Consider the following 20,092-nt stretch of genomic DNA (forward strand, 5'->3'; position numbering starts at 1 on the left):
TCTAATTCCAACTGTCTGTCAACTGCTTTTCCAACTGCCTTTCCCAACCAACCAACCCACTAAAACCAACCAACTACCCACCTCCCAAACCTCAGGCTAAGCCCTTTTATAAACAGGTAGGCTCCGCCTCCGGCTTTCCTATTGGTCTATATATTAACTCTTTCTCTCCCCCTGTACAGACATTTTCAAACAAACAGGCAAACGCCACATGCTCACTTAACTGAGTGTTTTTCTTACACAACCTTCTTCTAAATGGTCCGTCTTTCAGCATTCTACAGATAGGATGTCCTTCCATTTGTGTTCCATCCCATTATGATTACTTTAGGTCATGCTTATGTCATACAAGTTCCAAATTAATAATTCTCAAAACACCAAGACTCACTAGGTGTGGAGATGAAATGCCAGACTGCAACAATGAACAAATTCAATGAAAAGGGAGAGGCATTGTGAGACCTGGCTTCTGCCATCAACAGGGCCATGTTTGGGGAAGTGAGGCACGGGCAATGAACAAGAAACCACATTGCCTTGTTATTTAGACAAAGAAGCAGGCCTGTCCCAGAAGCTAGGCTTTACCTAATGACCTCTTTTGGCCTATTGTCAAAGGGGTTTCATCGCTGGTCTGGCTGTTCCAACATATTTCCCTTCCTTGGCCAATGAATGATGCTGGTTAAATCCCTGCCAAATATCCCTCAGGCCCAAATTTAGGAGCCAATGCACTGTGGACCATAATTCTGATGGGCTTCTGGACAGATTGCCCTTCAGTCATGCCTAATGTGATACAGAACAATCCGACGCTATCCGTGGGCTCAATCTTGGCAGTCTGCAGGCTTCAGTAATGCCAGCTCACCCACCTTGGCACAAGTGCCTAGCACTACTGATTGGTTGTACATTACACACACACATCCAAAATGGACTGGCAGTAACCAGGACTAGCTAAAATGCCCCCTCAGGACAGAATTATAGCTATCTGGAAGTGCAGTCCCCAGATGATTCTTTCTCTTTCACAAGGTAAATGTCACACAAAAAGGCCTTTAAAAAAAGAAAGAGAAAGAAAAAAAAGGAGACTATGCCCTGGAGATTTGTGAACAATGCAGAAGACCCAATACGCATTGTATGCTCTCATATTGAAGATAAGGGAGAAGGTGGGCATTGTGGAAGTTGCAAAGCTTTGGAGTGAGTGCAGGAACACACACTCATCCATGCATGTTCTTGCTGATCACACTTCAAAGAACCTAACAATAATGTCTGTGGAAGCGAGAGGGATTATCCTTCATACTTGAAAGTGACACATCTGGCTCGCTAGAAAATGGGAAGGGGGGGGGGATGAATTGACAGAAGTGAAAGGTAAAGATCTGAGTCTAAATACACAATGCATCAGCCTGCAGCTTTTCTTGAAAGAAGACCCTCGGTAAGACATGAAAGGCATAGAGGAAAGAAGCTCTTTATTGCAATGAAAGGCAGTGTATATATACGTTTTAATGAAATTCAATTCTCTCTGTAATTGGGTCACATCAGTAAAAAAAATAAAATGCATGCAAATTTATAGGCTCACATTGAGTTTGGCAGTAATGAATGCCTAATAAATTGTTAGTCTAAAGCAATGAGTTTGGTATTTTTCCTTTCTTAATCCTGTCATTACACAACATTACACATGCCTTGCTGAGGGCTTGGAGAGATCATACACATTCATACACACAAAAATAGGTTGCAAAACTGAATATATTTGAACTACTCTTGATGAGGAGGATGAATGGGGGTTTGAGGAAACAGACTAACAAGAAAAACAGGAAACAGGATTAATGGTTGAGGAATGAAAGCTTGCAAGATTACTGTTTTTAAAGCACGGGCTGAGGGGCATGGCTGGCTGGTTTCATCTCATTGTATCAAGATGAAAACATGATTCCAAGCGTTATACTAAAGTACACACAGGGGAAGTTGCTCAAAATTATTTTAAAATAGCAATTGTATTCCAGGTAGTCACACATACATAAGAGAAACTTCAACTGTATAGCCCTGGTTCAAATATATAAGGAACAGGAAGCATTCCAAGATAATATACTCATATATTTTTCTTTTTTAAAAAATCAAATCCTGTGTTACTTTTCAAACAACTAAACCACTTAATCTCAAAAGCTTTCATCTTATTCATGCATTTAAATAGAACCTAAATTGGCTCTGTAGCTCATCAATGCTGAGACATCAGGGTGTAAATTGATTCCATCTACATGGCACTTCTGGTACTTAAAGCAAATCAAGAACAGGTAGTTCTGAGGGTTGCTCTGCACAGTATGAGGCACCCAGCCTGGCAATGGCAAAGTGAACATTTAACAGCAAGTTTCAGCTAATCCTGGCTCACTGATGAGTGAAAATGCTAAGGAGGGATGGGAATCTGTGGCCCTCCAGGCATTCATCTTTAACTATTGACCATTTTGGATGGGCCAATGGGAGTTGGAACCTAACAACATCTAGAGAGCCAAATGTTTCCTACTCCTCTCTTGGAGTAGGCTGATTGATGAGGATAGAGGCTGAAGTTTTCTCAATAGAAGAGATCTAGCTACTGCATTCCCACTATTCTGCATTTTGCATCTGTTGTAATTTCCATAACCCCATACATATACAGTGGTACCTCAGTTTAAGTACTTAATTCATTCCGGAGGTCCGTTCTTAACCTGAAACTGTTCTTAACCTGAAGCACCGCTTTAGCTAATGGGGCCTCCCACTGCTGCCGTGCCGCCAGAGCATGATTTCTGTTCTTATCCTGAAGCAAAGTTCTTAACCTGAAGCACTATTTCTGGGTTAGCAGAGTCTGTAACCTGAAGCGTATGTAACCCGAGGTACCACTGTATAGCACATGGCAGTGTTCTAATCTTGAAATCACCTTGGTACATTATGATTACTAATTCTGCAAAGGAAGTCACACAGCTGTACTATCATCCAGAGTGATGTTTCCCTTTGCAAGGGGCTTCACAAAACCTGATGATCAGGTTTCGTAAATCTCTTTGTAGAGCACTGTTCACTAAATGGAGCCTAAAGTCCATTTGGGCCGAGCCAGATTGAAATAGGTCCAGAAAAATCAACTGCTTCCAACAGAGCTGAAAGATAATGTGCCATAACTCACTCCCATCTGGAAATGAAATATTTGAGAGTGCCATCCTGTGATTTTTCAGCTTAGAAAATGACCATGAGGTAATTTTATTGTGTTTTAATATTTTAACTTTTGCATGTTTTAAAATATGGTTCTGAGTTTTGCTTGATTTTTCTGTTTTATCTTTTGTAAACCGATTTGAGGGTTTTTCTTAAATCAAGAGGTGTATAAATGTTATGAAATGTAAGGGGGGGGGGATTATTTTCCATACAGATCTTACAACACCTGCCTTTTTCAAGGCTTCAGGCACCTGCCATTCATTTAATAAGTGAACCACCCTAAGACCTGCAGGTATAGGGTGGTATACAAATATAATAATAATAATAATAATAATAATAATAGAAGATTTTAATGAACACCCTTGTAACTGGTCAAGTTGGGTAAAGCGTGTTCTCCTTCATGGAGAGCACATGTTGCAGTGGAGGCCGCCAGGACACTCCAAAGTTGGGGGCAGACTAATTGATCATTGGCCACTGATGCGATTGGGCCTTCCCTTGTTGTTGGGAAGAAGTTTATGTTGCCATTTGTTGATTGACAGCCAGAAATGCTAAAACTCATTGCACAAGGCTAGGGCTTCCTCTTTTCTCCCGTGCATCGGATTGCCTGTCCCCCCCCCCCCTAGAATTAGGGTTGTTCGCTTTGACCTTGCTATGCCTGTCATGGGGTCATCTGCTCTTGGGGCAGGGGCCCGGTAGGAATTTTGTCCATCTGGCTGATTGGCTGGGGCCATTTGGTTTTTGCCTACTGCGTAGCAAATCGTCACAACTTGTAAGGTTGCGGTTAGGTATTGGTTTATGGTTTGGTTGGTTGAGAGGCATGGATTGGCTGTGCCTGCCCCTATAATGCTGCTGCTGCAAGGGATTCCGTTAAAGGAATTGGGGGCTAACTATTGCTTGTCCACTCTGTCAAGGGGGCTCGGGCCATAGCAATGAGCTGCTGGTTGCATTTGAGGAGGGCTGAGGGCAGGTTCCCTGCTCTGTCGCTACCCCCAAGTGTATTCCCCTTTTCTGACTTTCGCATCGTGTGGAATGTCAGTCTGTCCCCCATGGTGGGGGCAGATAGTCGCAACCAATGCCTAAGCAACCAGTCACATTTTTGTATTTTAATAAAGTTGTGGCCAAAATTATGCCAAAAACCTTAAACAAAAAATTCTGTGTGATGTGTGAGTTATTGGGGTGGCCCTGGGGACCTCAACACGCAAAAGTCATAAATATAAGTATTAAAACTTCACATTTATTTTCCATAGAGGTAAGTTTTCATTTCATGGGATAAACAGAATATTCTAGAATGGGTTTTCTGTAGAAGCTGAATGAATAAAGAAGCTTACTGGCTTCTAATTACCGGTAATTCAGTATATCTTGTGGTTTCTGGTCTGTTTCCTTATTTGCAACTCATTGGGATCAAGAAAAAGGATTCCTCCCACCTATGGTCATAGATTTATCTGTAGAAAACCTTCTATTTCCTCTTAAGTTACAGCTCTCAGTTGTAGTAACATCCTCCAAGGGTACCCTCCCTTTAATGAGAAACCTGTGCTTATGTGAAGCTTATGTAAGCAACAGATGAGGATATTATTCGTTGTAAGTATAAACCAAGATTTGCATTGGGGGTTCTTTGACATCACTAAAAGCTTAAATAAAAATGGGTTGGCTGTTATGCACAGCAGAAGAGGAATTAACATAAAACTAAGGATAATGTTGTCACTTTCAGTGTCTAATTTTTTTTAATGCCAGTGAGCTAATTCTATTTTTTGGAACCTATAGTGCCTTTGGCTGTGTCTCTGTTGGCAGACACTAGCCAATTGACTTTTAGGAGAACGGAGGACTTTTAAAGTACTGAGAACTTCGCTTTCTACATATACCTTCCAATCCTGAAAAGCTCTGGCTTGCATTCTAAGGCTAACCATTAACTTGGGAGTAAGCCTCAATGAACCCACTGGGTCTGACTTCTGTGTAGGCATGTTAAGAATTGTGATTTAAAAGAATGCAATATTCTGGAGATGATGAAAAAAAATTACCAGAGACCAAGGTCTTTCAAACTGTTTGTTAACAAAAACTCAAGATTTGAGTTCCACATTGAATATAGCAATCTCAGAGAATTGGCCTACAAGATTGGGGTTGTCTTCCGTGGGTCAAACACAATTTTAATACCTGATAAAATGAAAAGAAAGGCTCCTAGGCTAGGATCTTAGAACCCTAGATCTAGAATGTGTATACCTATAGTAGAACTACTATATATGTACTACAAACAGAGGTTCAGGCTTATTCACACATTACACTGAACATGAGTGCACACTTATTCTATGCATGTGCATGTGTTTGAGTAAAATAGTGTACACTTGTTGATTTGTACCTCCCATGTTTTGCAAATAGGTGCATGGACTATACATCCATTGAATGCAATATGCATATTATTTGCAAGTGTGCAACCTAAATGTTTGTGTACACAGGTACACAGACAGCACAACCGTTGACTATAAAGTTGAATACACACCTCCACTCTGATATTTCTGCTGCGGACACCCACATGCCTGAGTTGGAAAGCAGGAGAAAACAAAAAAGGATTTTTTTTCACCCTTCTGAACTGTTTTGGGATTTGTTTAATATTTACTGTTCTTATTTGCTTTTAAAATGGCTTTATTATTACAATTTTGTATTTACTTTAATGAAGAGCAGGTGAAAACTGCCTTTAAAAATTAAGGAAATAAATAAAGCCAGCTTTCCCATTGAGCCACTCATTCGAGCAACTGTGGTAGAACTTCAAGGACTCTTTGGCTGGAATTGTTCCAAATAATTCATGTGGCCAACCTTGGCAACATCCTCAAAGTGAATGGAATGCCCAGCGTCAAGTGACTGTGTGGTTATGGCGCCTGTATCTATGAGGTCCTCCTGAAAAAATTGTTTATTATATCAGACATAGTTACTATGTGATTAATTTTGGTTTAATTCATTTTGTTACCCATCAAAACGTCCATCCATATTTCTTCAGCTGTGGTATAGATAAATATACATTAATTTCACTGCTCTGTTTTCTATTCCTTGATCTTATGCATGGATCATATAATTTTATTCATTGCCGTAAACAACCCTGTAGGAACAAAGAATATTAAAGGACATAAAATAAGGTCATTAACTACAGAGTATTACCTTGGCAGGTTACTCAGCTAATGACCAAATATGAAGCTGGAAGCAGGGTATTTTAATAAAAATATTCAGCTAACTGGCTGGCAAAACTATTTTGCACTGGCAAATAAAAAATGAGAAACTTTCCACTCCGGAACCTCAGCATAATGCATTTGTGAACATGCCATGTATTGGAACGGAAGGTTTGTGGGTCACTTCCTACATATACTTCCATGTAACAGCAGAGAAAGATGGATTAGATGTAGTTCTCCAAATCTGTAGGGCTATGCTCTTCTAAAAGCTGATGTTTTATGTCCAATTCACAGGAATGGAAAATGTTGTTTTATATTCATTTTACATACAAAAGCATTTGTATCTCGCCTTTCAGTCCTCAAAAAGCAGGGTATGACATATGAGGAGAAACCCTAGTCTATTACCACCCACTGTGTGCATTCATTCAAGGTATGTGCTTCCCCTCCTCAACAGTGATCCAAAAACTACTACTACTACTACTATTATTATTATTATTATTATTATTATTATTATTATTATTATTACTATTATTATTATTAGAATTTATATACCTCCCTATACACAGGGGTCTACTAGTTACTACAACCATTACCACATTTTTTAAAAAAATCAAATATTCAGCATCATGACTTTATACATCAATTTTAACTCACTGCTTTCCGTGGTGATATGAAATAATTCAAATATGAGCACATCGACAGATGCTACATTTATTTCACTTCAGTAGCCAGACCTTTACATTCATCTAGAACGCTATTATTAGAATGCTTTTCTAGCAGAATATCAATAAAGTATATTTTCAGTTGTTGTAAAGGGGTGTTCCTAAGTCCAGAAGCAGCTTCAGAGTCTCCGCCTGATGTTTGATTGACCTGCAAAAAAGAAGAAGTAATATTACTCTTGTGAGCAGCAGGCTAACCAGCACGTAAGCTGAACTTTCTGAATGATCTGCTTTCCTGTTAAATCATGTGGAACACAAGAATGGACTCAGTGATCCACAAATGTGATAACTGGAATTGATCTCATCCCGTGCAACTTTCGGCCATTCCACAAAAGTTTTGAGTCATTCAGTTTTAGTGGCTAAGTAGTAAAGTGGCTAGAGCAGGTGTGGCCAAAATGGTGCCCTCCAGATGTTTTGGAACCACATCACTCCAACTATTATTATTTTTAGTTTGTTTGTTCTTTTATTAAAGATTTTCTTGTTTTTCAGAAGTAAGTGTAATTTCTCTTGTATTTTTTCCATGTAACATTTTTACAAATCCGTTTCATTTGTTGAGACACTAGGGGGAGAAAAAAGAAAAGAAAAAAGGGGCTGGAGGGAGGGAAGATGGGTGGGGTCGGGTGGCGATGTTTCTATTATGCTTAATGTATGTAGGGTTTGGTGTCAGCGTTGCTTGTGCTGTTCACTTATGTTCCTTTGGTGGTGAGAGAGGTTGGGGTTGGCCTAGGGTGTGGTTGTTTGTTTGTGATTGGCTGTGGTGATCTTTGTTTTCGTGTGTGAGTGGGGTGGGTGGGTGTTTTGGATCAGGTTAGCCATAATGATTTGTATGCTGTTGGTGGATTATTGTTGTTGTCTTGTTTGGCTGTGTATGTGATAAAGGGGAGCCATACCGGGGTGAAGGCGTCTTCTTCTATTTGTCCCCGTGTCAGTTTCAGTTTATTGGTTGATTTTTCTAGTAGGGCTGTTTCCCAGACTATTTGGTACCATTGACCCATGCTTACTCCTGACAGGTCTCTCCAGTGTCTGGTTATGCTGTTTTTGGCTGCTGAAAGTAGGTGGGTTATGAGTTCTTTGTGGTGTAAATGGGCATTGTTGTCTTGGAAGAATCACCACAACTATTGACCATGCTGATTGAGGCTGAGATGCATTGGGGATCAATAACATCTTGAGGACCCTGAATTAGCTACCTGGACTACAGCGTTGGGCAGTGTGGAGAGACCCAAGTTCAAATTCCTGCTAAGCCAATCGGCCAATCACTTTCTCTTTCAGCCTTAGCAAATTTCCAGGATTGCTGTGTCAGATTCACATCCATCTGGAATGTGGACCCTGAAAGGTTGCCTGAGAGCGTATGTGGCCCTCAGGTTAGAAAACTTCCCTCACTTTTGATCTAGCATTTACCACTTTGCTTCCTGGGGGAGGCTCACATTCTGTACCAACTATCGTGGATTTCCAAGAATGTATTGTGAGCAGGTGCTCGTGATCTCCCTTGCCAATACTGTCCAGTCAGAATAACAAATCTCTTGTCTTCCCTAACAGTCAGTTGCTTCTATTGTGAACATTTTGTTTTCCACAGTTTCTGGGCCCTCATTCTGTCCTACGGTGCTACTAGCAAAGGGCTTGGTTCTCTCGCAAGGAGAATTTATTGTCACAATAAAAATAAAGCCCCTTTCTCCACCAACACTCGCAGCTCAGAAGACAGAGTGAATAAGCTTTGGGAATTTACAGTAGAATACCACTGGGTCATTGTACCAAACTGAAAAGTTGGCTCAGCAGACAGCTGTAGACGGTAATAAAGAAAAGGTTGCCTAAGGGAGAGAACAGAGCAGTTTGATTTGTTAGTGGAGAAATGTACATTATTCTGGAGTGTGACAGCCCAGACATTAGGCTGGGTTTGTATTTTGACCAGCCAGAGACTTTGTCAGGGCAGCTATTTTCATGCTCTTGTAAATTATTAGCGCAAACAGAGTGCTCAAGAAAATGCAAGTTTACTTATCACTTTGGGGAGTGTACCATTTGGTGCAAGACGGGTCATTTTGCTTTTTAATAGCATCGTTTGGAAACAACTGGCTTCCCCCCCCCCCTTTGTGATTGGTCAACAGTCGAGAAAGACATTTCATGTAACAAGGGCAAGAGAAATATGGACACAAGCAAAATATGTTTGCCGTGTCCAGTGGGTTGCTGCTGTCCATATGACTGTTGTAACCCGGAGCCTCTGAAGGCTAGGACACTGATTCTGTTCCAGGTGAAGATGACACATCGGGCCTGAGGATTGACTGAGCTGCCTGCCCCCTGCTACTTCATAATGAACCGGAAGGCTGGGGAAAACAAGGTTATTTTTTAAATTCTGTGAGTTGAAGGCAATCTCAGACTTTAAATACATTTCTTTGGGGGCAAGTATATCAAATTCAATTGGCTTGCAATTTGTAGCATTCTCTGAAGTTGGGTTTGGGTGACTAGATGGATGGATGAGGGTCTGTAATGGCTACTGCAGCTGCGGGTGAAGGGAGTAGCAATAAAATAATCTGAGAAGCAAGACTGCTCATGCTTCCTACCTCTTGACATTTCAGGGAATGGGAATCATAAAACTGAGAAGAGATAGAAAGATAGATAGAAAGATATAGCAGTTCCATGTCACAATTATATATTCATTTTATTACATGAATATCCTGGGACTCAAGGCAGTGCACATGGTTCTCTTCCCTCAAAGACCATCTCTGTGAGGTAGGTTAGACTGAGAGATGGTGGCTGGCCCAAGGTCATCCAGTGGACTTCATGGCTGAGTAGGGAATTGAATTAGTATCCTAAGGCAGTACTCCACACTTGCATGCTACATTATACATTCTTAAAATTATGTAACACTTTGCTTCCTAAAAAGGCATTTAATGAGATGTACAATAAAGAAACAGAAAAGTTCCATACAAGTATATGACAGCTGAAATAATGGCAGTAAAGGTAAAGGGACCCCTGACCCCTGACTCCGGGGTTGCGGCACTCATCTCGTTTTATTGGCCGAGGGAGTCGGCGTACAGCTTCTGGGTCATGTGGCCAGCATGACTAAGCCGCTTCTGGCGAACTAGAGCAGCGCACAGAAACGCCGTTTACCTTCCCGCCAGAGCGGTACCTATTTATCTACTTGCACTTTGACGTGCTTTCGAACTGCTAGGTTGGCAGGAGCAGGGACTGAGCAACGGGAGCTCACCCCATTGCAGGGATTCGAGCCGCTGACCTTCTGATCGGCAAGCCCTAGGTTCTGTGGTTTAACCCACAGCGCCACCTGTGTCCCTTAAATAATGGCAGTAGCGATCTACAAAAAATAAAATAAAATGAAGGAGGCAATTTAAAAGTTTAACTTTTTAAATTAAAAAAAGTCTGAGAGAACAAATAAAATTTAATTCCATATCTGAAGTCCTACATGGAAGTTGCCTGGCAAGCATTGCTGGGTTGCTTGATCCAGCTGCTATGGGCCCCACGAAGCTGAACATCACACAAAAAGGAAACCTGAAGCAAGGCCTAATAATTCAATAGGAGAGTTATAATAATGCTCCTGCATTAATGGTAGTGTGGTGAAAAGTATTGGGGTAAGTACTATAGGTAGACGGGGAAACAGGAATCGTCTGGTTGAGGTATCCTGTAGATCAGGGTAGAGAAGTTTTTTGCCCTAACAGGCCAGATCCGTATTGGTTGCCAGACCCATGGACCAGGTCTGACAGGTAAGAGGGACAACCCACCTGTCATTCATGGAACTTAATTATGACATCATTCAGCTTATGAGTGGTGACTTCAACCCTGCTTTCTGGAGGCTTAGTTGTATGATTCAGTTCCCCACAGGGAACTTAGCTGCATGACTGACACAGCCATGTCTCAACCCCCCACACCACCCCTACCTGAGGACACCACACACAAGTTGCTTACAGAAGTTTCATAGGTCATCCATTGAAATATATAAGCTTGCTAATATATACAAATAATTTAATTTATCATGCACAACCTGCTAAACAGAAAGGTAAAGGTTTCCTAATTTCATTTCTAGGCTCTTGAACACAATTCAGAGAATTGATTCAATGGGGAAAACTGCAGCTCAGTATCATAGTAGCAGGCATCACTATTAAGGGGGGGGGGAGGGTTGCATAGTGGGAGGCATCTGTGAGGTGAAATAAGTTTATGAGAGAAATAAAAGAATGGGATTATGAGAAGAACAAAAGGTCTGGGGAAAGGGATGGTGTGAGCACTATTAGAAAAGGAAATGAAAAACACAAAGAGGGAGAGGGGGAGAGGTGTAGAGTGAGATCAAACAGCTCAGATCTTCCCAAGAAGCATTGGGTGTTTGAAGTCCACAAAGATAACACACCTTGTCCAATCCTCTTCAAAGATCAGATTTCAAGGAGCGAAAGGAAGAGGATAAGAAAGAAAAGGAGGGAAAGGGATGGGCTATGGTGGTATTGCCTCAGAAATGAAAAAGGAAATCACAGAGATGGAGAAACATTTTGTCCTGACAAAGTGAAGTAACTGTGAAGAGTATAGAAAAGTCAAACAGTCACCCTTCATGGGATTCTGAGATTTAGGGACAGGGAGGTGGTTTGTTTTGATGAAAGCAGAAGGCTCCATACATCAAGTTAATCATGAGCAGAAAATGTAAGGAGGGCACATCAGAAAAGCAGTGCCCATTTATTCTCCCATTCTCTTTTCGAACAGCACAGCCAAATCTGTGCCAGATCTGTTTTAGAGGCTGCTTTTCAATGGATGCTACCTTTCAGGAATTAGTTAAATGTGCCTGTGTGTTTAACATGACCCTGATGGTTTCTTTTTCTCATTTTTCAGAGAAAAGGTCCTCCGGGATGGACTGATTTATAACACAGACACGGTGGGTGTACGAATGACTGAACCTTTGCTGAGCCTGCTGTTTCTCCACCGTGGACTGTCCCCTCGCCCTGACACCACTTTCCTTCGCTATGGGGTTCCAAACATACGTTTGTAAGAATAAACTCACAATTAGAGCACCAGAGGTGGGGGAAGGAGAAGCAGCTGGGAAATCAATTTGTTGTGAAGTGACTTTTCTCTCTTCTTCTCTTTCTTTCTTTCTTTCTTTCTTTGTTGAGTAGGAATGGAATGGTCTCATTTTCCCAATCTTCAATTCAGTTCCCCACATTTCTGCAGCAATCTGCAATCCCTCCCTCCCGGAAAATTCTAAAGCATTTTAGTATGAATTCCCCTAATGAACCCATTTTTGTATGTAGTTTTGACTAGCACACACATTTGTGCAACCCTTTATCCTACTATAATACATTTTTTGTGTTAATTTCATGAATATATTGATTTTTAGGCACACTTTCCCCTCCACTTGGCTGGAGAACAGCATCACAAAATTGGATAAGTGTGAATTTTGGAGGATGCCTTTTGTGTTCTCATTTTGTTTCTGAAAGTGTGAGTTTGATAGATTCAGCTTCAACTGTGAACTGGATCAAATTTCTCCTCCATGGTGCGTCCATTGCTTCACTTTTGCTTTTGTATAACAGTTTTGAGGGGAATCATGTATTTATTTATTTTTTGTATTTGGGCTTTAATACTCTTGAAATGTTAATGTTTTGTTTTCTTTGCTTAGCATTTGTATTTTTCATATATTTGTATTTGTGCATCAGTTCTTTGTGAGCTGCCTCAGGTGTCTTTTTTAGCCAAAAGGCGGCATATAAACAAACCATAATATAAACACTTGGCAGAGCGGGCAGAAAAAATTCATTGTTTGGATCGACCTTTGTTTTTACAAAGATTTAGGCATATGAAGATGCTTGAATATCTTGAAAGTTCTAGAACTGGCATGAAGGTATTTATTCACTGCTTCTTAGATCACATATAAGTCCTTTGGGGAACAACAACTTCTGGCACAACGAACAAGTTTATTTTATGGCTTGTGGGCAATAGGGCACCAGCAATAGCATGTTGCATTGAACATGACAATTAAACGTGGCAACCTGAAGCCCATTCTCCCCATCATCCATGAAGATCATCCTGTGTCCTTGGACAAATTGCTTTCTCCCTGCCTATACCTGTGAGGATGAATGTGACAAGAACCGTAAAGCATTTTTAAAAAATGGTTTCTCTTACCAATCCCTTCTATTTTCCCTTTCAAATCGAGCACAGCCTCATTCACATCCAGTCACCAGGAATGCTACAAAATTTGTATGCAACGGAAAGGCCTCCAAAATAGATAGACACATAAAGCATATAGCTATAGAGCAATGGGGGACATAAAATATGTGCCTTTCCCACCTCAAATGGACCCATATTGAAGAGATCTAGATGAATGAGGCTTTATTGTGTTCAAGGTGACATAACACAGAGAGTTGCCTCTATGCATTCTTCTTAAAACAGTTCTGAACAAACTATCTGTAATCCACCCAGCGCTTCTACTTGGTCATCTCAGCCATATTCAGATTAATGGAAATAAATTGAATGAAATCCATGCTTAGAGGGCTGCCACAGTGTGATTTGAGCTTCGTTATTAGTGATCATGCCCAAGCCAGTTCCAGAGAGGTCCACTGCTCATCTCCCTATAGCTTCTATCTAGAAATATACTGTATAAAGCAAGCATAGTGAACTTGTAGCCCTCCAGATGTTGTTACACACTACAAAACCCATCATCCTTGACCACTGCATGTGTTGACTGGGGCTAATGGGAGTTTAAGTCCAACCTCTGTTCCCCTGATGTTTCCTGCCTGTTCTCCTGTAGAGCATGATCCTTCCTGTACTTTCTAAAAAGTACCATGCACCATGAAAACAAGACACAGCAAAATGGGAGATGAAATACTCTTTGTCATTTCCATCATAAACTTTATTGCAGTAGCCAAAGGCCATGGCATCAAATTACTCTTCATTGCTGTGAGTGAAATTCCTATCAACATTTCGGTCCTGGAAATCACAAACCCTCCAAGTATCCCTATTTTCCAGGGACATCCCTGATTTAGAGAAGCTGTCCTGGTTTCTGATTTGATCCCAGAATGCCCCACTTTTCCTTAGGATGTCCCTATTTTCATTGGAGAAGTGTTGGGGGATGTGGAGTTATCTGACCCACCAAGCCATCTGAAGGCAATCCTGTATAGGATTTTTTTAATGTTTAATGTTTTATTATGTTTTTATATATGTTGGAAGCTGTCCAGAGTGGCTGGGGCAACCCAGTAAGATGTGTGGGGTATAAATAGTAAAAGTATCGTTAGGGAATTTGGTGTTCCTATTTTCACTGGGAAAATGTTGGAAGATATGCAACCACAATCAGTGTTATTAATGACCTTAGGCCCTACAATCAGCAGGGGAAACCCTATTGGTAGTGTCACCACTGAGCACTGGCTACTTGATGCTAACCCATGACAGGGCCTTCTTGGTGGCAGTGTCCCTTTTGTGGAATGGTAAAGTGCATCTGTCTTCCTTATTATTAACTTTCAGGATGAACTTAATAACATTCTCATTTACCTAGGCATCTGGTAGCTAGTAGATACTGATCCTTACAACCTTTACATTATTGGCTCTGTGTGTATGTGACTACAGTGCTACCTCGGGTTAAGAACTTAATTCGTTCCGGAGGTCTGTACTTAACCTGAAACTGTTCTTAACCTGAAACACCACTTTAGCTAATGGGGCCTCCTCGCCACCGCACAATTTCTGTTCTCATCCTGAAGCAAAGTTCTTAACCTGAGGTACTATTTCTGGGTTAGCAGAGTCTGTAACCTGAAGCATCTGTAACCTGAGGTACCACTGTATTTTAAAATGTTTTTAGATGTTTTTAAAATGTTTTTATTTCTTAATTCCATTGTTTTACTCTTTTAGTGTTTGTTGCCCTGGGCTCCTTTGGGAGAAAGGCTGGGATGTAAAATTTAACTAACCAACTATTTAGCCACTAAGGACTTTTAGCTGCACAAGGGAATGTCCCTTCTCTCTCCTTTCCCTGTGAGCCCCCCTGCTCCACCCCCTACATCTGCTTTGGGATTTCCCCAAAATCTTCCAGAGCAGATTTCAGAAAGGAACAAGGGCAAATGGAGACAGGAGAGGAAGTTCCATTGCACAAGCAGAAATTCTTGTGCTAGTGGATCTATTTAATTGGATACTACCATTAATAATACAAATAAATACATTTGACAATGCCAGAACCTCCCACTCTAATTGTCCTGTGAAAGTACTGTGCTTAATTATAGTAATTAAGAGGTCATAGGTGGAGTCTAACATTAGTACAACGGAGATCAGTCTTTAATGTTTCCATGCATTTTCTCCACATTGAACAGGCTCTCCAGATTCGTTTTGAATACCCGCAAAATCCCAGGAGTTTTCGTTCAGGCATAGTCACAGTGAACCGACAGAAAGTAATTGACATGACCCATATTCCCTGATGAGCTAGTCAGAGACAGAGAATGGAGAAGGTGTTGTTATGGCTCCTTAAATCTAACCAGAGAGCCTGTAAGGATAGCATGAACATTTAACCAAGGACAGCATAAGTGAAATTACTGCCGTACATGTCTATAAAATAATGTATGGATGTATTTTAATATGTGTTTCTATTGGATTCATTTGTTCCGGCTTTGTTTATTTTCTTGATGCTCTTGAGTGGAGCAATAAAAAAGATGAAAGGCAATATGAGCCTGGAGAGAAGGAGGTAGAATAATAAAGCTGCAGTTATTAATGATCTGTCCTGCTTGGTGCAATAAGACCCTGACAGCTGTCAGGTTTCAGACACATCAGACCTCTTGTGAAATGTAGTGAGAATATCACAGGGCTGTTATAATTCTCGGGCAGTTGCAGAGGTCCAACCTTGGAAGTCTGACAAGCCCTGTGGAATTATGAATTGTTTAATAATATGACAGAGGACTTTTATTTGACAAAGGAGAAGGGAATTGGCTGTGGGATATGTGTCCTTCCAGTCCACTTGATGTTGCAGCATTTCACCGTTTGCACCATTTGCAGTCAGCCACAGGGCCCAGGCTTGATTAGAGTTGCCAGTGAAATTTCACACAAAGCCAGGTGTGAAGTGAGCTTGTGGGTGCCGCTTGGGGCAGAAACACCTCAGGAATTTCACAATAAGTCAAAATAAGACCAAGAAAACCACCTCAAGTTTAGGGATTCACATGCCTTTAGCTGTTCAGCAGATTCTTCTTCTTTTAATTAGGTGACAAGTGGAGGAGCATCAGGCTGGTTTCTAGATGTTTCACTATCCCTCATCAGTATTTCTCAATCCAGTAAGTTGTCAGGCAGGAGCAACAAGCTGAGGACAGAGCCTGGAAGATGCCCAGGAGAAACCTCAGCCTGAACAGGAAGCTATTATAGAACTTCCTATTTGAGAGAGTCAATGCTTCTGGAAAGAATGACAGTTATACATGTCATCCCAATACATGTCATCTCAAAAGAGCCTTCTTCAAGGGTGTGTCTGACCAGCTTCTTTATATGCTGCTCAGAAATTAGCTCTGTCCTTTAAGATCTTAAAAACAGGTGGTTTTTGAGCAGCTTGTAAAGAAACAAGACCCTGAAGAAGGCTCATTCAAGACTAAATGTATTGGGTTTATGTGTTAATAAGCTACAATCTCTGAAAAACATTTCTCGCTCTTTTTGTTTACCTCATTGGATTCTTCCTGGCTTTTGTAGGTTTCCTTGGGGAGAGTCAGTGGGCAGCCTGAGTGGGTGCCGCCATTGCAGTACCTGGGAGCCCTTGCTTAGCCAGAGAAATAGACCAGCCTGTAGCCCTAGACAGGTCAGCTTGTGCACAGAACCATAGGTATCCAGTTCCTCCATGAATTGGTCTAATTCTTTATGCCCTCTAAGACGGTGGCCATCACCACTGTTTGTGAACCATGGCAGTGAACCTTGTAAATTCACAATGCAGTATGTAAATTAACAATGCCTTGTCTGAGGAAGATGTTTCTTCTGTCACATAGAGAGTGCTAAGGCTGGAGATAAACCTCTGCTTGCTTGTTGATGATAAGCGACACTATTGAGGAATACTGCTCTTCCTCCAAGAATATTTGCTGAACTATGTCCCCAGTCCCTGCCCTCATTTTGCCACCCACTAATCTGGACATTTTGGGAGGTCATAATTGCTCAGCCCTCAAAGGCTCACATCACCTTAAACACAAACTATTTACCAGGATGCAATTTACACATTAAAAGGGGCACACCAAAGCTACATTCACCATTGCCCTCATTAATAAGGGACACCCCATGTTTGGGCAGTGCTCTCAGCACAGCACCAAAAAAATGCACAAGATTGGGGAGCCCAAAACACACATTTTTGGGTTCCATGCTCTCATGCATCTCATGTAACTTGCGCAGGCGTGCACCTGGGAAGACGCAGGTCCCAGTTTTCAGTCTCAACATGTTGGATGGTATACATTTATACCATATATTTAAAACACTATGATACCATTTTAAATATTCATGGCTTCTCCCCAAAAACTCTGGGAGCTGCAGTTTGCTAAAGGTGCTGAGAGATGTCAGGAAGCCCCTTTTCCCCTCACAGCTATGATTCTCAGAGGTCTCTGTGAAGAGGGGTTGATGGTTAAACCACTTTGAGAATTCTAGCTCTGCAAGGGAAATAGGGGCTCTACTAACAACTCTCAGCACTTTTAACAAACAGCAACTCCCAGTATTCTTTTAGGCGAATCATGAATGTTTAGAGTGGCATCATAGCACTTAAAATGCATGATGTTAATGTGACCCTTCTTTAAACACTTGAGGTTTCACGTATCAGCATTCAGCACTCTATAAGCACTGAACAATAGCTTGCATTTGCTGTTTTTGTGTTTGTGTGTAGAAATGAGGTCTATTAGAATAATGAAAGTCCTTGAAACCACAGCAAATTTCTTGAAATAGCCATTTTGTGACTGTTGCTGAATCCCTCCCCTCCCTCCCAACACATTGCGCATGTGAGTGGCAATTGATCTTTCTTCATCTCACTCTTCTTCGCTGGACATGCATGACAAAAGACCATTTCAGTCCTTGAATTGCAAACTCAGAGGCCTCCATCACCTCCCTTTACTCAGGCACTTAAAGGCAACAGACACAGCTTTGAATAGAAATCACTAGTGTTGGAATGCAGAGAAGCAGCGATTCTGCACATTTAATAAGAGAAGCCGTAACTTCTCTCAGCTCCGATATACCTCGTTTGTTTGTGGTTTTATCTTTTCTGGCACTCTGGTCCACAATTCCATTTTCCATTGACCTTCAGCACTTCTAGTGTCTGTCAACCTGCTTCTGCTGACACCAGCAACAGCTACTACCTTTCTGCTATGCATAACAAGGAGCTTTCACATCTGAGTTGATTGTTATGATTACAGGCAATCTGCTGTTCCATGGGTCTCCAGCAACCATATAATATGGGAATGCGGGCATTTTAACAGCATTTATGTAAATGTAGTACATAGAGACAACAACAGTATTTACACAAGATTCAGCCCATAGCTTTGCCTTTGCCTTTAGTAAATATCCTAAAGCCCCATACCTACCTATTAATTGTGCTCGGAAACGTACTGGGAGCCAATGTAGGTCTTTCAAGACTGGTGTTATATGGTCTCGGCGGCCACTCCCAGTCACCAGTCTAGCTGCCGCATTCTGGATTAGTTGTAGTTTCCAGTCACCTTCAAAGGTAGCCCCACGTAGAGCACATTGCAGTAGTCCAAGCGGGAGATAACCAGGGCATGTACCACTCTGGCGAGACAGTCTGTAGGCAGATAGGGTCTCAGCCTACGTACCAGATGGAGCTGGTAAACAGCTGCCCTGGATACAGATTTGACCTGTGCCTCCATGGACAGCTGTGAGTCCAAAATGACTCCCAGGCTGTGCACCTGGTCCTTCAGGGGCACAGTTACCCCATTCAGGACCAGGGAATCCTCCACACCTGCCCGCCTCCTGTCCCCCCAAAACAGTACTTCTGTCTTGTCAGGATTCAACCTCAATCTGTTAGCTGCCATCCATCCTCCAACCGCTTCCAGACACTCACACAGGACCTTCACCGCCTTCACTGGTTCTGATTTAAAAGAGAGGTAGAGCTGGGTATCATCCGCATACTGATGAACACCCAGCCCAAACCTCCTGATGATCTCTCCCAGTGGCTGCATGTAAATGTTGAAAAGCATGGGGGAGAGGACAGAACCCTGAGGCACCCCACAAGTGAGAGCCCAGGGGTCTGAACACTCATCCCCCACCACCACTTTCTGAACATGGCCCAGGAGGAAGGAGTGGAACCACTGTATGACAGTGCCCCCAGCTCCCAGCCCCTCAGGACGGTCCAGAAGGATGTTATGGTCGATGGTATCAAACACCGCTGAGAGATCCAGCAGAACTAGGAAACAGCTCTCACCTTTGTCCCTAGCCCACCGGAGATCATCAACCAGTGTGACCAAGGCAGTTTAAGTCCCACGATGAGCCCTGAATCCCGACTGGAAGGGATCCAAATGGTCCGCTTCTTCCAGGCATGCCTGGAGTTGTTCAGCAACCACTCGCTCAATCACCTTGCCCAAGAATGGAAGATTTGAGACTGGGTGATAATTGGCCATCGTGGCCGCATCTAAAGATGGTTTTTTAAGAAGCAGTTTAATAACCGCCTCTTTCAGCGGGTCTGGGAAGGCTCCCTCACAGAGGGAAGCATTCACCACCCCACGAAGCCCATCGCCCAGTCCTTCCCGGCTAGCTTTTATAAGCCAGGATGGGCAAGGATCCAGGAGACTTGGCTTCACTCGTCCAAGCAGCCTGTCCACATCCTCGGAGGTAACAGATTGGAATTGATCCCACTCAACTTGACTAGACAAAACTCTAGCACTCTCCCGCCCCGGCACTGCTCCCACGGTGGAGTCTACTTCTTCCCGAATCTGAGCGATTTTATCTGCAAAAGACTTTGCAAAATCATTGCAGCAGATCATGTGGCCCGTACTGGGCCCCGATGTTGCAGGTGGTTCCGCTAAATTGTGAACCACCTGAAAAAGTCTCCTGCTGCTGTTTTCTGCAGATGCAATAGAGGCGGCAAAGAAAGTCTTCTTCGCTGTCGCTATCGCCACTTGGTAGGCTCGACGTTGAGCTCTAACCTGTGTCCGGTCAGATTCGGAATGAGTT

General features: G+C 42.1%; 1 long non-coding RNA gene across 2 annotated transcripts; it reads left to right on the forward strand.

Moving 5' to 3' along the window:
• Positions 1-58: 58 nt before the first annotated feature.
• On the forward strand, positions 59-15,497 carry LOC307223225. 2 transcript variants are annotated; one of them, XR_013842039.1, is made up of 3 exons: positions 59-116; positions 11,834-11,986; positions 15,283-15,497. It is a non-coding gene; the product is annotated as an uncharacterized lncRNA (long non-coding RNA). The 2 variants fall into 2 exon arrangements; XR_013842040.1 differs by lacking the exon at positions 59-116 and adding an exon at positions 10,851-11,018.
• Positions 15,498-20,092: the final 4,595 nt, after the last annotated feature.

Source organism: Podarcis cretensis, assembly GCF_951804945.1.
Source record: "Podarcis cretensis genome assembly, chromosome: 1".
NCBI lineage: Eukaryota > Metazoa > Chordata > Lepidosauria > Squamata > Lacertidae > Podarcis > Podarcis cretensis.